This window comes from Phalacrocorax aristotelis, chromosome 5 (genome assembly GCF_949628215.1).
Source record: "Phalacrocorax aristotelis chromosome 5, bGulAri2.1, whole genome shotgun sequence".
Lineage (NCBI taxonomy): Eukaryota > Metazoa > Chordata > Aves > Suliformes > Phalacrocoracidae > Phalacrocorax > Phalacrocorax aristotelis.
This window is the reverse complement of record NC_134280.1, coordinates 71,603,741-71,622,207: the sequence shown is the minus strand read 5'-3', so window position 1 is coordinate 71,622,207 and position 18,467 is coordinate 71,603,741. Positions and strand designations below refer to the sequence as shown.

The window sequence follows — 18,467 nt, the reverse complement described above, 5'->3', positions numbered from 1 at the left end:
GGCCCCGATTCTCCCCACCAGGCAGCCCTCGCGGCCGCACCTGCAGGGCACCCGCTGGAGACAGAGCCAGGAGCCTCCAGGCAGAGGGATGGCCCCTTACCTTCACCACGCTTAATGACCGGCAGGCAAACCCAGGCCAGGGGGCATCTCTTGAGCATCACGAGACACTTAGAAGACATCTGAAAAACAGAAATCCCAAACTATATTTCAGCACGTTAATAAAATAGCACAGAAGAAAATGGAGGAGCTCAGTCAACATAAGGGATAGGAAGGAAATTGAGCCGCAGCAAGATTCTAGGTAAACGGGTCATGTCAAAACACAACACATCCTTTAGAAGCTAGAGTGATTGGAACACTTGAAAATGGTATTAAGACTAACCGATACCATTTTGAACAGATTCTTCGCGTAACACTGAACGCTCTGGCTGGTGCTGGAAAATGTCTCATCCCTTCCTTATGGCACCGCTGCGGGGAGATAACCCCGTGAGGCTGCGGGGCAAAGTTGTACCGTAACCGGAACCTCCGCTTACAGATCCACCGCAGCAGCTACAGCCCTCACCCTGCTGCCGCACGTCTTGCTGCCTGGCTCCATGAAGCCTGAAGTGAAGCGTGTCAAACTTGAAAGAGTAACGTAAAAAATTAAGAATAAGTCTCAGTAATTCACTTTGTGCTGAGAAGGCAGGCACGTGTTTATGCACATCCAATATGAATGTCTATGCTATAAAAGCTTTTTATTTTCCTTCTGTGTTCATTTAACTCGCACAGCCGTTCACGCGCGCCATTCCATTATCTATCTCCAAAATACACAGTAGTAATGTGACTAGGGGGTTTTGACGTGTTATGGAGTCAGGAGGGACATCCGCCCAGCTGCCCTGCCCAAGAGATGCTGCTGAACTGCCAGGGAAACGCGCATCGAAAGCGAGACTGAAATAAAATACTTAAGAGCGCTCCCTCAAAATACTGGCAGGAAAAACACCCCCCACAACATTCAGTCGCCCCTCATTAAATATTTACAACAAATACCTACCTGCTTAAGCACACCTAAGAGCAGGACACAGACCAACAAAGGAGGAAGAGGAGCAGGCTGGAGACGCACAAAGAACCTGGGGCAGGCAGCACGACAGCGAGGGAGGAAAGAAGAATAGGGGCAGGAAGCTGGACCGAGCGCGATGGAGAAAGACAAGATAAGCGACAAGAACAGGGCAGAAAGGGAAGAATGAAGCCACGGGGACAGGGAGCCGAGACAGCCAACGACGGAGGGAAGGGGCCGGGGAGGGAACACCACAAAACAAACCACGGGGCTACGTGGTACAGAGCATGAGAAGGCAGAGAATTAAGAATTAGGGACAGGGAGCCAGAAAAACAACAACAAAACAACACCCAAAACAAAGGGAGATGGGGAGCAAAAGGAATCGCAATGCGTACAGAAAGAAGAGAGAAACAATTCTAAAAGAGGGTCACGGGGAAGCCAGAGACAGCAAGATGGAGAAAGGACAAAAGAATAGACACAGAGAGCTGGGCAGAAAGAGATGGAGAAAGGCTGAAGATCACACGGCCGACAGGGAAGAGAGAAGAGAGGGAGGAATTTTAAAAACAGGGGCAAGAAGCCAGAGAGAGGGAGAGGGAGGCAACACTAAAATGGGGACAAGCACAGGGCGGCGAGGAGGGAACCGATGAATAAGAACAGGAGACCAAAGAGAACACAACGTAGAATGGAAAAAAGGAACAGCGGCCCAACAGGGAAGGAGGAATTAAAGATCAGGCACCGGGAGGCAGACAGAGACAAATGAAGAAACAAGTGGGGGGGGGGGGAAAGAAAAAAAAAAAACAAAACCACAACAACAGCAATGGGCTACAAAGACAGACAGAGAGGGAAGAAATAAAACATAGCAGCAAGGAGCTGGACAGAGAGAGATGAGGACAAACAAATAGCACGGGTCTACGTGACAGAGAACGTGGAATTAGAACACAGAGAGAGGGAGCCGGACAGAGAGAGAGGCCGAGAGAAAAATCTAGACGGGCTACAGCGGGCAGAGGCAGGAATTAAAACCTAGGGACAGGGAGCTGGACAGAGAGAGACGGAGATCACAGGGAACAGCGGCGGGTGCAGGAAGAACAGGAATTCATGAATAGGGAAAGGGAGCTGGACAGAGAAGAACTCAGAAAGGCAAGAACAGTAGCAGGGTACAGAGCAGAGCAGACGAATTAAAAAGCGCGGCGGGAGCGTTGAGGCAGACAGAGAGAGATTAAGAAAAAAGTCACGGGCTACGTGGCAAAGCAGGAGGAATTCAGAAACGGGGATGGCAACCAAGGGAGAGTGAGCTGGTGAAGGATAACGGGCATTCAAAGTGAGGGACGGGGAGCTGGGAAAAGCAAGGCAGAGAAAAACAGAATCACAGAGAGAATCAAACAAAGCCAAAAAGAAGAAACTGAACAACAGGAACAGGTGTAACCAAAGCGATGACATCAACCAACCAGAGACGGTGTTCCATTACGGGAACATGGAGCGTACGAATCAGTGTATCTGTCGATCTGCATTTTAGTCACTAGGCGATCGTTAACGTCAACAGAACAACAGACAACGTGCTTCTGTCAGAAAAGGATGACAAAACGCGCTTTCGTGGAGCGGACTGAGAAAACTAGCCAAGACTGCCAAGATTAAGAGCCAAGAAGGCAAAAGGCAATTCTGGCAGGGGGAGATCGCGACCACCGACTCACGGACCACCACCGAGCCTGCGCAGTAATTTACATACGGAACGAGCAAGTTTGTACCGATCAGTAGACAGGACCATAATGAATGTGTACGAATACCTACAATTTTGATCTACAAATTGAACGGGAAAGGTGTGTGAGGTACGCACGCCACGAGGAGCGATCCCCCGTGCGTCTGGCGCCGTGAATAAACAACGCCTGCTCTTTAATACTAAATTGGCGTTGAGGAGTTGTTTCCGATTTTACCGCCTTTTTCGGTAACGCAGGGAGTCAGACCAAGAGGGCCAGAGAAAGACACAATACCGACAGGCTACAGGACAGAGCAGGAGGAATAAAAAATAAAAACGGAGCCAGAGCCAGGCAGAGAGAGGCGGAGAAAGAAAAAGTAGCCACAGGCTACAGGACAGAGAGAGGGAGGACTGAAAAGACGGGGAGGCAGGGAGCCACTCAGAGCGAGATGGAGAAAGAAGGTGCGGGGAGCGCAAAAAAAAAAATAAAAAAAAATTTTGCAGCAGGTAAGGAAAGAGAGGGGGCCAGGGGAGAGACAGGGAGGGCCCAGGATGCACAAGAGAGGCAACGGGGCCCCAGTGGCCCAGGACTCACCGCGACTCTCGCTCTCAGCGCTGCTGGCACAATTTAGCCGTTCAGATGCTTCTTTCCCCTCCTCTCCTCCCTGCCTCTTCTGCAGCTCCAGACTCTAGGCCGACCTCCACCTAAAGAGGATACATGGGTGTCTTACCGCTCTTACGAGATGAGGCTTCCTAGGCACGTAGCCTAGCTCGCTCGTGCCCTACACGCCCGTACCCAACTCCGGGTTACGCGTACAGACCCTGCGGTGCACGTTGGTGGCCTGTCCCGCTGCGGACTATGAAGGGGGATCCTTCCTCCCTCACCTGCAGGGACAGGCTCTCTCTTGCCTGCAGCAGGAAGGCAGCTGGCAGCCAGAGCGCGCCTTCAGTTTCTTCTGCTTTACCTTTCGTTGGCGTCTCCAGCTTCAGCCGAGGCAGCTCCTGTCCACAGCCGGGAAGGGCTCTGTGTGTCCCTTTTTGCCCCGGCGCTGCGAGGATGGCAAAGCCGGGCAGAGAGAAGCCACGCAAGCCTGAGACGGCCGCAGTCAACGGCATCCCCGGGGGAAGGACAGACAACCACGTCCTCAGCACGGTCTCTGGGAGAGGGAAAGAAGAAACAGCGACCGTCGTTACCGTCGATCGACCCTGACCAAAGCCTCTCCTTGCGCAGGGGCTTCTGGACACAGCGCCCCTTCCCCGCGCTACTGCTAAGGGCCCCTGCGCCGAGGGGGAATCCAGTGCGCTTGAGGGCCGGCTCGCTGCCTTCACGACAGGGCCTGGGGGCGGCCAAGGGCTACGCAGCACGCTTCAGGGGAGGGGCCGGGGCTGGGGGCAGGCGCACGGGGCAAGGGGGGGCCAGGGGAGGCTGAGCGGGAGCTCCGGCGAGCCGGGGAGGCGGCCATCATCTGCGCCCTGGGCAGGGGGAAAAGGTCCTCCTCCTTTCCCTCTTCCCTTCTGTCAGCTCCCGGGGAACTCACCGCTTCTCGGGGAGCGGCCGCACCTGGAAGCCCCCAGAAATCAACACGAATCCAACCCCAAAAATACACCGCGCGTCCCGTACGCGGCACGGCCGCCCGGCACCCGAGCACCGGAAGACCGCGCCTCCAGACACGCCCCGGCGAACCACGTGACAGGGCCGGCAGCCACTGCGCCAGGACTACGCCTCCCGGCACGCTCTGCGCCACAACACGGCCGCCCGCCAGCCACTGCGCCCCGCAAGGACTACACCTCCCGGCACGCTCTGCGGCACAACGCGGCCGCCCGCCAGCCACTGCGCCCCACAAGGACTACACCTCCCGGCACGCTCTGCGGCACAACGCGGCCGCACGGCCAGCCGGCAGGCACACCACCACAGCTCCCGGCACGCCGCCAGCCCGCCCTCCCCGCTCTCGGACCCTGCGGGGCACCGTCCCTCCCGCCGATGCACCCGGAAGCCCCACCGAGCCCTCAGCACAGCCTCGCTCTCCCCACCGCCCGCTCCGACCCGGCGCTGCCCCGCCGCAGCCCTCCTCGGGGCTTTACCCGGGACGCAGCGGTCCACCACCCAGCCCCCGCTCACCTCCTCCCTCGCTACAGTCGCAGCCCGCTGACGCTCGGCCACAGCTCCGCTCCGCTCCGCCCTCGGCTCACACTGGCGCCCCGGAGCCGGGCACCACCCCTTTTCCAGGGAGGAGCCGGCACCGTCAGCCCCACTGCCCGCACCTGGGGCCCCTCCATCCAGACCCCGCCCACAGCTGAGGCGCAGCAGCAACGGGGGGCCCCCTCCCCTCACCCCCACAGTGCACCACCTCCTCCCCTGGGCTCCATCACAGCCCCTTGCCCCACGCAAAGGCAGCGCAAACGCAGCCCTGAGGGCAAAGGAGAGGGCAGGTGTTTGTGCAGGCGCGCACGTAACAAGTCCCAGGAGCCATTCGTGGCTCAGGGTCCCCAACGCTCCCCCCCTGCCCCAAGGCCACCTCGGCCGCCGTTGCCGCAGCCGCACGGAGCTGGTGTTGGCTGGGATAGTGCTCATTTTCTCCACAGTAGCTAGGAAGGGATACGTTTTGGATTTATGCTCAAAACACCGTTAATAATGTAGAGATGTTTTGGTTCTTGCTGAGCACTGCTTCCACAGTCAGCGCCTCTTCTGGTTCTCTCAGTGCCTCACCAGCAAGTAGGCTGGGAGAGGACACAGCTGGGAAAGCTTTCCCAGCTAACTGACCAAAGGGATATTCCATACCATTTGACATCATGCTCAGCACACGCAGCTGGGGGAAGAAGGGGGAGTCCTTGGGGGGCGCGGGGGGGGGGGGGCTACGGCATTTCTCTCCCTACGTAACCGTTACACATGACAGAGCCCTGCTTTCCCAGAGGTGGCTCAACACCTGCCCGCCGAAAAGGAGGAGTGAATTAATTCCTTGCTTTGCTTCCACGCACAGCTTTTGCTTTACCTATTAAACAGTCTTGATCTCAACCCATGATTTTTCTCACTCTTACCCTTCCAGCTCTCTCCCCCAGCCCACTGAGGGTGGAGCGAGCAAAGCAGCTCCCTGGTGCAGAGTTGCCAGCTGGGGCTAAGCCACGGCACGCGCTTGTCCTGGTTTGGCAGGGAACGGACCGTCCGTCGCCTGGCTCCTGGAGCGACGGGCTGCTGGGCAGAGGGGGAGGCCACCAAAGGTGAGGAGCAGGGCACAGGACAGTAGGAGGAGAGAAGAGAAGAGCGGCATCCGGCTGGACGGGGGCGGGGGGGCGTGTGTGCGTGTAGCGAGAAGGCACGAGGCAGGGAACAGGACGGCCAGAGAAGGACAGGGAGCCTGACGGAGCTGGAGATAAAAGCAGCAGAGAGAGGGGAAGAGAGGCAGCAGAAAGAGGGAAGAGCAGGACACAGACCAACAAAGGAGGAAGAGGAGCAGGCTGGAGACGCACAAAGAACCTGGGGCAGGCAGCACGACAGCGAGGGAGGAAAGAAGAATAGGGGCAGGAAGCTGGACCGAGCGCGATGGAGAAAGACAAGATAAGCGACAAGAACAGGGCAGAAAGGGAAGAATGAAGCCACGGGGACAGGGAGCCGAGACAGCCAACGACGGAGGGAAGGGGCCGGGGAGGGAACACCACAAAACAAACCACGGGGCTACGTGGTACAGAGCATGAGAAGGCAGAGAATTAAGAATTAGGGACAGGGAGCCAGAAAAACAACAACAAAACAACACCCAAAACAAAGGGAGATGGGGAGCAAAAGGAATCGCAATGCGTACAGAAAGAAGAGAGAAACAATTCTAAAAGAGGGTCACGGGGAAGCCAGAGACAGCAAGATGGAGAAAGGACAAAAGCTACAGGCTACAGGGCAGAGAGGGAAGAATTAATGAATAGACACAGAGAGCTGGGCAGAAAGAGATGGAGAAAGGCTGAAGATCACACGGCCGACAGGGAAGAGAGAAGAGAGGGAGGAATTTTAAAAACAGGGGCAAGAAGCCAGAGAGAGGGAGAGGGAGGCAACACTAAAATGGGGACAAGCCACAGGGCGGCGAGGAGGGAACCGATGAATAAGAACAGGAGACCAAAGAGAACACAACGTAGAATGGAAAAAAGGAACAGCGGCCCAACAGGGAAGGAGGAATTAAAGATCAGGCACCGGGAGGCAGACAGAGACAAATGAAGAAACAAGTGGGGGGGGGGGGAAAGAAAAAAAAAAACAAAACCACAACAACAGCAATGGGCTACAAAGACAGACAGAGAGGGAAGAAATAAAACATAGCAGCAAGGAGCTGGACAGAGAGAGATGAGGACAAACAAATAGCACGGGTCTACGTGACAGAGAACGTGGAATTAGAACACAGAGAGAGGGAGCCGGACAGAGAGAGAGGCCGAGAGAAAAATCTAGACGGGCTACAGCGGGCAGAGGCAGGAATTAAAACCTAGGGACAGGGAGCTGGACAGAGAGAGACGGAGATCACAGGGAACAGCGGCGGGTGCAGGAAGAACAGGAATTCATGAATAGGGAAAGGGAGCTGGACAGAGAAGAACTCAGAAAGGCAAGAACAGTAGCAGGGTACAGAGCAGAGCAGACGAATTAAAAAGCGCGGCGGGAGCGTTGAGGCAGACAGAGAGAGATTAAGAAAAAAGTCACGGGCTACGTGGCAAAGCAGGAGGAATTCAGAAACGGGGATGGCAACCAAGGGAGAGTGAGCTGGTGAAGGATAACGGGCATTCAAAGTGAGGGACGGGGAGCTGGGAAAAGCAAGGCAGAGAAAAACAGAATCACAGAGAGAATCAAACAAAGCCAAAAAAGAAGAAACTGAACAACAGGAACAGGTGTAACCAAAGCGATGACATCAACCAACCAGAGACGGTGTTCCATTACGGGAACATGGAGCGTACGAATCAGTGTATCTGTCGATCTGCATTTTAGTCACTAGGCGATCGTTAACGTCAACAGAACAACAGACAACGTGCTTCTGTCAGAAAAGGATGACAAAACGCGCTTTCGTGGAGCGGACTGAGAAAACTAGCCAAGACTGCCAAGATTAAGAGCCAAGAAGGCAAAAGGCAATTCTGGCAGGGGGAGATCGCGACCACCGACTCACGGACCACCACCGAGCCTGCGCAGTAATTTACATACGGAACGAGCAAGTTTGTACCGATCAGTAGACAGGACCATAATGAATGTGTACGAATACCTACAATTTTGATCTACAAATTGAACGGGAAAGGTGTGTGAGGTACGCACGCCACGAGGAGCGATCCCCCGTGCGTCTGGCGCCGTGAATAAACAACGCCTGCTCTTTAATACTAAATTGGCGTTGAGGAGTTGTTTCCGATTTTACCGCCTTTTTCGGTAACGCAGGGAGTCAGACCAAGAGGGCCAGAGAAAGACACAATACCGACAGGCTACAGGACAGAGCAGGAGGAATAAAAAATAAAAACGGAGCCAGAGCCAGGCAGAGAGAGGCGGAGAAAGAAAAAGTAGCCACAGGCTACAGGACAGAGAGAGGGAGGACTGAAAAGACGGGGAGGCAGGGAGCCACTCAGAGCGAGATGGAGAAAGAAGGTGCGGGGAGCGCAAAAAAAAAAATAAAAAAAAATTTTGCAGCAGGTAAGGAAAGAGAGGGGGCCAGGGGAGAGACAGGGAGGGCCCCAGGATGCACAAGAGAGGCAACGGGGCCCCAGTGGCCCAGGACTCACCGCGACTCTCGCTCTCAGCGCTGCTGGCACAATTTAGCCGTTCAGATGCTTCTTTCCCCTCCTCTCCTCCCTGCCTCTTCTGCAGCTCCAGACTCTAGGCCGACCTCCAGCTAAAGAGGATACATGGGTGTCTTACCGCTCTTACGAGATGAGGCTTCCTAGGCACGTAGCCTAGCTCGCTCGTGCCCTACACGCCCGTACCCAACTCCGGGTTACGCGTACAGACCCTGCGGTGCACGTTGGTGGCCTGTCCCGCTGCGGACTATGAAGGGGGATCCTTCCTCCCTCACCTGCAGGGACAGGCTCTCTCTTGCCTGCAGCAGGAAGGCAGCTGGCAGCCAGAGCGCGCCTTCAGTTTCTTCTGCTTTACCTTTCGTTGGCGTCTCCAGCTTCAGCCGAGGCAGCTCCTGTCCACAGCCGGGAAGGGCTCTGTGTGTCCCTTTTTGCCCCGGCGCTGCGAGGATGGCAAAGCCGGGCAGAGAGAAGCCACGCAAGCCTGAGACGGCCGCAGTCAACGGCATCCCCGGGGGAAGGACAGACAACCACGTCCTCAGCACGGTCTCTGGGAGAGGGAAAGAAGAAACAGCGACCGTCGTTACCGTCGATCGACCCTGACCAAAGCCTCTCCTTGCGCAGGGGCTTCTGGACACAGCGCCCCTTCCCCGCGCTACTGCTAAGGGCCCCTGCGCCGAGGGGGAATCCAGTGCGCTTGAGGGCCGGCTCGCTGCCTTCACGACAGGGCCTGGGGGCGGCCAAGGGCTACGCAGCACGCTTCAGGGGAGGGGCCGGGGCTGGGGGCAGGCGCACGGGGCAAGGGGGGGCCAGGGGAGGCTGAGCGGGAGCTCCGGCGAGCCGGGGAGGCGGCCATCATCTGCGCCCTGGGCAGGGGGAAAAGGTCCTCCTCCTTTCCCTCTTCCCTTCTGTCAGCTCCCGGGGAACTCACCGCTTCTCGGGGAGCGGCCGCACCTGGAAGCCCCCAGAAATCAACACGAATCCAACCCCAAAAATACACCGCGCGTCCCGTACGCGGCACGGCCGCCCGGCACCCGAGCACCGGAAGACCGCGCCTCCAGACACGCCCCGGCGAACCACGTGACAGGGCCGGCAGCCACTGCGCCAGGACTACGCCTCCCGGCACGCTCTGCGCCACAACACGGCCGCCCGCCAGCCACTGCGCCCCGCAAGGACTACACCTCCCGGCACGCTCTGCGGCACAACGCGGCCGCCCGCCAGCCACTGCGCCCCACAAGGACTACACCTCCCGGCACGCTCTGCGGCACAACGCGGCCGCACGGCCAGCCGGCAGGCACGCCACCACAGCTCCCGGCACGCCGCCAGCCCGCCCTCCCCGCTCTCGGACCCTGCGGGGCACCGTCCCTCCCGCCGATGCACCCGGAAGCCCCACCGAGCCCTCAGCACAGCCTCGCTCTCCCCACCGCCCGCTCCGACCCGGCGCTGCCCCGCCGCAGCCCTCCTCGGGGCTTTACCCGGGACGCAGCGGTCCACCACCCAGCCCCCGCTCACCTCCTCCCTCGCTACAGTCGCAGCCCGCTGACGCTCGGCCACAGCTCCGCTCCGCTCCGCCCTCGGCTCACACTGGCGCCCCGGAGCCGGGCACCACCCCTTTTCCAGGGAGGAGCCGGCACCGTCAGCCCCACTGCCCGCACCTGGGGCCCCTCCATCCAGACCCCGCCCACAGCTGAGGCGCAGCAGCAACGGGGGGCCCCCTCCCCTCACCCCCACAGTGCACCACCTCCTCCCCTGGGCTCCATCACAGCCCCTTGCCCCACGCAAAGGGAGCGCAAACGCAGCCCTGAGGGCAAAGGAGAGGGCAGGTGTTTGTGCAGGCGCGCACGTAACAAGTCCCAGGAGCCATTCGTGGCTCAGGGTCCCCAACGCTCCCCCCCTGCCCCAAGGCCACCTCGGCCGCCGTTGCCGCAGCCGCACGGAGCTGGTGTTGGCTGGGATAGTGCTCATTTTCTCCACAGTAGCTAGGAAGGGATACGTTTTGGATTTATGCTCAAAACACCGTTAATAATGTAGAGATGTTTTGGTTCTTGCTGAGCACTGCTTCCACAGTCAGCGCCTCTTCTGGTTCTCTCAGTGCCCCACCAGCAAGTAGGCTGGGAGAGGACACAGCTGGGAAAGCTTTCCCAGCTAACTGACCAAAGGGATATTCCATACCATTTGACATCATGCTCAGCACACGCAGCTGGGGGAAGAAGGGGGAGTCCTTGGGGGGCGCGGGGGGGGGGGGGGCTACGGCATTTCTCTCCCTACGTAACCGTTACACATGACAGAGCCCTGCTTTCCCAGAGGTGGCTCAACACCTGCCCGCCGAAAAGGAGGAGTGAATTAATTCCTTGCTTTGCTTCCACGCACAGCTTTTGCTTTACCTATTAAACAGTCTTGATCTCAACCCATGATTTTTCTCACTCTTACCCTTCCAGCTCTCTCCCCCAGCCCACTGAGGGTGGAGCGAGCAAAGCAGCTCCCTGGTGCAGAGTTGCCAGCTGGGGCTAAGCCACGGCACGCGCTTGTCCTGGTTTGGCAGGGAACGGACCGTCCGTCGCCTGGCTCCTGGAGCGACGGGCTGCTGGGCAGAGGGGGAGGCCACCAAAGGTGAGGAGCAGGGCACAGGACAGTAGGAAGAGAGAAGAGAAGAGCGGCATCCGGCTGGACGGGGGCGGGGGGGCGTGTGTGCGTGTAGCGAGAAGGCACGAGGCAGGGAACAGGACGGCCAGAGAAGGACAGGGAGCCTGACGGAGCTGGAGATAAAAGCAGCAGAGAGAGGGGAAGAGAGGCAGCAGAAAGAGGGAAGAGCAGGACACAGACCAACAAAGGAGGAAGAGGAGCAGGCTGGAGACGCACAAAGAACCTGGGGCAGGCAGCACGACAGCGAGGGAGGAAAGAAGAATAGGGGCAGGAAGCTGGACCGAGCGCGATGGAGAAAGACAAGATAAGCGACAAGAACAGGGCAGAAAGGGAAGAATGAAGCCACGGGGACAGGGAGCCGAGACAGCCAACGACGGAGGGAAGGGGCCGGGGAGGGAACACCACAAAACAAACCACGGGGCTACGTGGTACAGAGCATGAGAAGGCAGAGAATTAAGAATTAGGGACAGGGAGCCAGAAAAACAACAACAAAACAACACCCAAAACAAAGGGAGATGGGGAGCAAAAGGAATCGCAATGCGTACAGAAAGAAGAGAGAAACAATTCTAAAAGAGGGTCACGGGGAAGCCAGAGACAGCAAGATGGAGAAAGGACAAAAGCTACAGGCTACAGGGCAGAGAGGGAAGAATTAATGAATAGACACAGAGAGCTGGGCAGAAAGAGATGGAGAAAGGCTGAAGATCACACGGCCGACAGGGAAGAGAGAAGAGAGGGAGGAATTTTAAAAACAGGGGCAAGAAGCCAGAGAGAGGGAGAGGGAGGCAACACTAAAATGGGGACAAGCCACAGGGCGGCGAGGAGGGAACCGATGAATAAGAACAGGAGACCAAAGAGAACACAACGTAGAATGGAAAAAAGGAACAGCGGCCCAACAGGGAAGGAGGAATTAAAGATCAGGCACCGGGAGGCAGACAGAGACAAATGAAGAAACAAGTGGGGGGGGGGGGAAAGAAAAAAAAAAACAAAACCACAACAACAGCAATGGGCTACAAAGACAGACAGAGAGGGAAGAAATAAAACATAGCAGCAAGGAGCTGGACAGAGAGAGATGAGGACAAACAAATAGCACGGGTCTACGTGACAGAGAACGTGGAATTAGAACACAGAGAGAGGGAGCCGGACAGAGAGAGAGGCCGAGAGAAAAATCTAGACGGGCTACAGCGGGCAGAGGCAGGAATTAAAACCTAGGGACAGGGAGCTGGACAGAGAGAGACGGAGATCACAGGGAACAGCGGCGGGTGCAGGAAGAACAGGAATTCATGAATAGGGAAAGGGAGCTGGACAGAGAAGAACTCAGAAAGGCAAGAACAGTAGCAGGGTACAGAGCAGAGCAGACGAATTAAAAAGCGCGGCGGGAGCGTTGAGGCAGACAGAGAGAGATTAAGAAAAAAGTCACGGGCTACGTGGCAAAGCAGGAGGAATTCAGAAACGGGGATGGCAACCAAGGGAGAGTGAGCTGGTGAAGGATAACGGGCATTCAAAGTGAGGGACGGGGAGCTGGGAAAAGCAAGGCAGAGAAAAACAGAATCACAGAGAGAATCAAACAAAGCCAAAAAAGAAGAAACTGAACAACAGGAACAGGTGTAACCAAAGCGATGACATCAACCAACCAGAGACGGTGTTCCATTACGGGAACATGGAGCGTACGAATCAGTGTATCTGTCGATCTGCATTTTAGTCACTAGGCGATCGTTAACGTCAACAGAACAACAGACAACGTGCTTCTGTCAGAAAAGGATGACAAAACGCGCTTTCGTGGAGCGGACTGAGAAAACTAGCCAAGACTGCCAAGATTAAGAGCCAAGAAGGCAAAAGGCAATTCTGGCAGGGGGAGATCGCGACCACCGACTCACGGACCACCACCGAGCCTGCGCAGTAATTTACATACGGAACGAGCAAGTTTGTACCGATCAGTAGACAGGACCATAATGAATGTGTACGAATACCTACAATTTTGATCTACAAATTGAACGGGAAAGGTGTGTGAGGTACGCACGCCACGAGGAGCGATCCCCCGTGCGTCTGGCGCCGTGAATAAACAACGCCTGCTCTTTAATACTAAATTGGCGTTGAGGAGTTGTTTCCGATTTTACCGCCTTTTTCGGTAACGCAGGGAGTCAGACCAAGAGGGCCAGAGAAAGACACAATACCGACAGGCTACAGGACAGAGCAGGAGGAATAAAAAATAAAAACGGAGCCAGAGCCAGGCAGAGAGAGGCGGAGAAAGAAAAAGTAGCCACAGGCTACAGGACAGAGAGAGGGAGGACTGAAAAGACGGGGAGGCAGGGAGCCACTCAGAGCGAGATGGAGAAAGAAGGTGCGGGGAGCGCAAAAAAAAAAATAAAAAAAAATTTTGCAGCAGGTAAGGAAAGAGAGGGGGCCAGGGGAGAGACAGGGAGGGCCCCAGGATGCACAAGAGAGGCAACGGGGCCCCAGTGGCCCAGGACTCACCGCGACTCTCGCTCTCAGCGCTGCTGGCACAATTTAGCCGTTCAGATGCTTCTTTCCCCTCCTCTCCTCCCTGCCTCTTCTGCAGCTCCAGACTCTAGGCCGACCTCCAGCTAAAGAGGATACATGGGTGTCTTACCGCTCTTACGAGATGAGGCTTCCTAGGCACGTAGCCTAGCTCGCTCGTGCCCTACACGCCCGTACCCAACTCCGGGTTACGCGTACAGACCCTGCGGTGCACGTTGGTGGCCTGTCCCGCTGCGGACTATGAAGGGGGATCCTTCCTCCCTCACCTGCAGGGACAGGCTCTCTCTTGCCTGCAGCAGGAAGGCAGCTGGCAGCCAGAGCGCGCCTTCAGTTTCTTCTGCTTTACCTTTCGTTGGCGTCTCCAGCTTCAGCCGAGGCAGCTCCTGTCCACAGCCGGGAAGGGCTCTGTGTGTCCCTTTTTGCCCCGGCGCTGCGAGGATGGCAAAGCCGGGCAGAGAGAAGCCACGCAAGCCTGAGACGGCCGCAGTCAACGGCATCCCCGGGGGAAGGACAGACAACCACGTCCTCAGCACGGTCTCTGGGAGAGGGAAAGAAGAAACAGCGACCGTCGTTACCGTCGATCGACCCTGACCAAAGCCTCTCCTTGCGCAGGGGCTTCTGGACACAGCGCCCCTTCCCCGCGCTACTGCTAAGGGCCCCTGCGCCGAGGGGGAATCCAGTGCGCTTGAGGGCCGGCTCGCTGCCTTCACGACAGGGCCTGGGGGCGGCCAAGGGCTACGCAGCACGCTTCAGGGGAGGGGCCGGGGCTGGGGGCAGGCGCACGGGGCAAGGGGGGGCCAGGGGAGGCTGAGCGGGAGCTCCGGCGAGCCGGGGAGGCGGCCATCATCTGCGCCCTGGCCAGGGGGAAAAGGTCCTCCTCCTTTCCCTCTTCCCTTCTGTCAGCTCCCGGGGAACTCACCGCTTCTCGGGGAGCGGCCGCACCTGGAAGCCCCCAGAAATCAACACGAATCCAACCCCAAAAATACACCGCGCGGCACGGCCGCCCGGCACCCGAGCACCGGAAGACCGCGCCTCCAGACACGCCCCGGCGAACCACGTGACAGGGCCGGCAGCCACTGCGCCAGGACTACGCCTCCCGGCACGCTCTGCGGCACAACACGGCCGCCCGCCAGCCACTGCGCCCCACAAGGACTACACCTCCCGGCACGCCGCCAGCCCGCCCTCCCCGCTCTCGGACCCTGCGGGGCACCGTCCCTCCCGCCGATGCACCCGGAAGCCCCACCGAGCCCTCAGCACAGCCTCGCTCTCCCCACCGCCCGCTCCGACCCGGCGCTGCCCCGCCGCAGCCCTCCTCGGGGCTTTACCCGGGACGCAGCGCTCCACCACCCAAGCCCCCGCTCACCTCCTCCCTCGCTACAGTCGCAGCCCGCTGACGCTCGGCCACAGCTCCGCTCCGCTCCGCTCCGCCCTCGGCTCACACTGGCCCCCCGGAGCCGGGCACCACCCCTTTTCCAGGGAGGAGCCGGCACCGTCAGCCCCACTGCCCGCACCTGGGGCCCCTCCATCCAGACCCCGCCCACAGCTGAGGCGCAGCAGCAACGGGGGGCCCCCTCCCCTCACCCCCACAGTGCACCACCTCCTCCCCTGGGCTCCATCACAGCCCCTTGCCCCACGCAAAGGCAGCGCAAACGCAGCCCTGAGGGCAAAGGAGAGGGCAGGTGTTTGTGCAGGCGCGCACGTAACAAGTCCCAGGAGCCATTCGTGGCTCAGGGTCCCCAACGCTCCCCCCCTGCCCCAAGGCCACCTCGGCCGCCGTTGCCGCAGCCGCACGGAGCTGGTGTTGGCTGGGATAGTGCTCATTTTCTCCACAGTAGCTAGGAAGGGATACGTTTTGGATTTATGCTCAAAACACCGTTAATAATGTAGAGATGTTTTGGTTCTTGCTGAGCACTGCTTCCACAGTCAGCGCCTCTTCTGGTTCTCTCAGTGCCCCACCAGCAAGTAGGCTGGGAGAGGACACAGCTGGGAAAGCTTTCCCAGCTAACTGACCAAAGGGATATTCCATACCATTTGACATCATGCTCAGCACACGCAGCTGGGGGAAGAAGGGGGAGTCCTTGGGGGGCGCGGGGGGGGGGGGCTACGGCATTTCTCTCCCTAAGTAACCGTTACACATGACAGAGCCCTGCTTTCCCAGAGGTGGCTCAACACCTGCCCGCCGAAAAGGAGGAGTGAATTAATTCCTTGCTTTGCTTCCACGCACAGCTTTTGCTTTACCTATTAAACAGTCTTGATCTCAACCCATGATTTTTCTCACTCTTACCCTTCCAGCTCTCTCCCCCAGCCCACTGAGGGTGGAGCGAGCAAAGCAGCTCCCTGGTGCAGAGTTGCCAGCTGGGGCTAAGCCACGGCACGCGCTTGTCCTGGTTTGGCAGGGAACGGACCGTCCGTCGCCTGGCTGCTGGGCAGAGGGGGAGGCCACCAAAGGTGAGGAGCAGGGCACAGGACAGTAGGAAGAGAGAAGAGAAGAGCGGCATCCGGCTGGACGGGGGCGGGGGGGCGTGTGTGCGTGTAGCGAGAAGGCACGAGGCAGGGAACAGGACGGCCAGAGAAGGACAGGGAGCCTGACGGAGCTGGAGATAAAAGCAGCAGAGAGAGGGGAAGAGAGGCAGCAGAAAGAGGGAAGAGCAGGACACAGACCAACGAAGGAGGAAGAGGAGCAGGCTGGAGACGCACAAAGAACCTGGGGCAGGCAGCACGACAGCGAGGGAGGAAAGAAGAATAGGGGCAGGAAGCTGGACCGAGCGCGATGGAGAAAGACAAGATAAGCGACAAGAACAGGGCAGAAAGGGAAGAATGAAGCCACGGGGACAGGGAGCCGAGACAGCCAACGACGGAGGGAAGGGGCCGGGGAGGGAACACCACAAAACAAACCACGGGGCTACGTGGTACAGAGCATGAGAAGGCAGAGAATTAAGAATTAGGGACAGGGAGCCAGAAAAACAACAACAAAACAACACCCAAAACAAAGGGAGATGGGGAGCAAAAGGAATCGCAATGCGTACAGAAAGAAGAGAGAAACAATTCTAAAAGAGGGTCACGGGGAAGCCAGAGACAGCAAGATGGAGAAAGGACAAAAGCTACAGGCTACAGGGCAGAGAGGGAAGAATTAATGAATAGACACAGAGAGCTGGGCAGAAAGAGATGGAGAAAGGCTGAAGATCACACGGCCGACAGGGAAGAGAGAAGAGAGGGAGGAATTTTAAAAACAGGGGCAAGAAGCCAGAGAGAGGGAGAGGGAGGCAACACTAAAATGGGGACAAGCCACAGGGCGGCGAGGAGGGAACCGATGAATAAGAACAGGAGACCAAAGAGAACACAACGTAGAATGGAAAAAAGGAACAGCGGCCCAACAGGGAAGGAGGAATTAAAGATCAGGCACCGGGAGGCAGACAGAGACAAATGAAGAAACAAGTGGGGGGGGGGGGAAAGAAAAAAAAAAACAAAACCACAACAACAGCAATGGGCTACAAAGACAGACAGAGAGGGAAGAAATAAAACATAGCAGCAAGGAGCTGGACAGAGAGAGATGAGGACAAACAAATAGCACGGGTCTACGTGACAGAGAACGTGGAATTAGAACACAGAGAGAGGGAGCCGGACAGAGAGAGAGGCCGAGAGAAAAATCTAGACGGGCTACAGCGGGCAGAGGCAGGAATTAAAACCTAGGGACAGGGAGCTGGACAGAGAGAGACGGAGATCACAGGGAACAGCGGCGGGTGCAGGAAGAACAGGAATTCATGAATAGGGAAAGGGAGCTGGACAGAGAAGAACTCAGAAAGGCAAGAACAGTAGCAGGGTACAGAGCAGAGCAGACGAATTAAAAAGCGCGGCGGGAGCGTTGAGGCAGACAGAGAGAGATTAAGAAAAAAGTCACGGGCTACGTGGCAAAGCAGGAGGAATTCAGAAACGGGGATGGCAACCAAGGGAGAGTGAGCTGGTGAAGGATAACGGGCATTCAAAGTGAGGGACGGGGAGCTGGGAAAAGCAAGGCAGAGAAAAACAGAATCACAGAGAGAATCAAACAAAGCCAAAAAAGAAGAAACTGAACAACAGGAACAGGTGTAACCAAAGCGATGACATCAACCAACCAGAGACGGTGTTCCATTACGGGAACATGGAGCGTACGAATCAGTGTATCTGTCGATCTGCATTTTAGTCACTAGGCGATCGTTAACGTCAACAGAACAACAGACAACGTGCTTCTGTCAGAAAAGGATGACAAAACGCGCTTTCGTGGAGCGGACTGAGAAAACTAGCCAAGACTGCCAAGATTAAGAGCCAAGAAGGCAAAAGGCAATTCTGGCAGGGGGAGATCGCGACCACCGACTCACGGACCACCACCGAGCCTGCGCAGTAATTTACATACGGAACGAGCAAGTTTGTACCGATCAGTAGACAGGACCATAATGAATGTGTACGAATACCTACAATTTTGATCTACAAATTGAACGGGAAAGGTGTGTGAGGTACGCACGCCACGAGGAGCGATCCCCCGTGCGTCTGGCGCCGTGAATAAACAACGCCTGCTCTTTAATACTAAATTGGCGTTGAGGAGTTGTTTCCGATTTTACCGCCTTTTTCGGTAACGCAGGGAGTCAGACCAAGAGGGCCAGAGAAAGACACAATACCGACAGGCTACAGGACAGAGCAGGAGGAATAAAAAATAAAAACGGAGCCAGAGCCAGGCAGAGAGAGGCGGAGAAAGAAAAAGTAGCCACAGGCTACAGGACAGAGAGAGGGAGGACTGAAAAGACGGGGAGGCAGGGAGCCACTCAGAGCGAGATGGAGAAAGAAGGTGCGGGGAGCGCAAAAAAAAAAATAAAAAAAAATTTTGCAGCAGGTAAGGAAAGA

The 18,467-nt window shown here is 57.1% G+C and overlaps 1 long non-coding RNA gene across 1 annotated transcript in view; it reads right to left on the bottom strand.

Moving 5' to 3' along the window:
* Positions 1-3,116: 3,116 nt before the first annotated feature.
* Positions 3,117-18,467, bottom strand: part of LOC142057008 (uncharacterized) — a 100,116-nt gene continuing 84,765 nt past the window's right edge. The window contains exons 20-23 of the long non-coding RNA XR_012660517.1: positions 13,569-14,130; positions 8,442-9,003; positions 3,686-3,877; positions 3,117-3,425 (exon numbers count right to left, since the gene is read on the bottom strand). This is a non-coding gene — a long non-coding RNA (uncharacterized LOC142057008). The remainder of the gene's footprint in view (positions 3,426-3,685; positions 3,878-8,441; positions 9,004-13,568; positions 14,131-18,467) is intronic.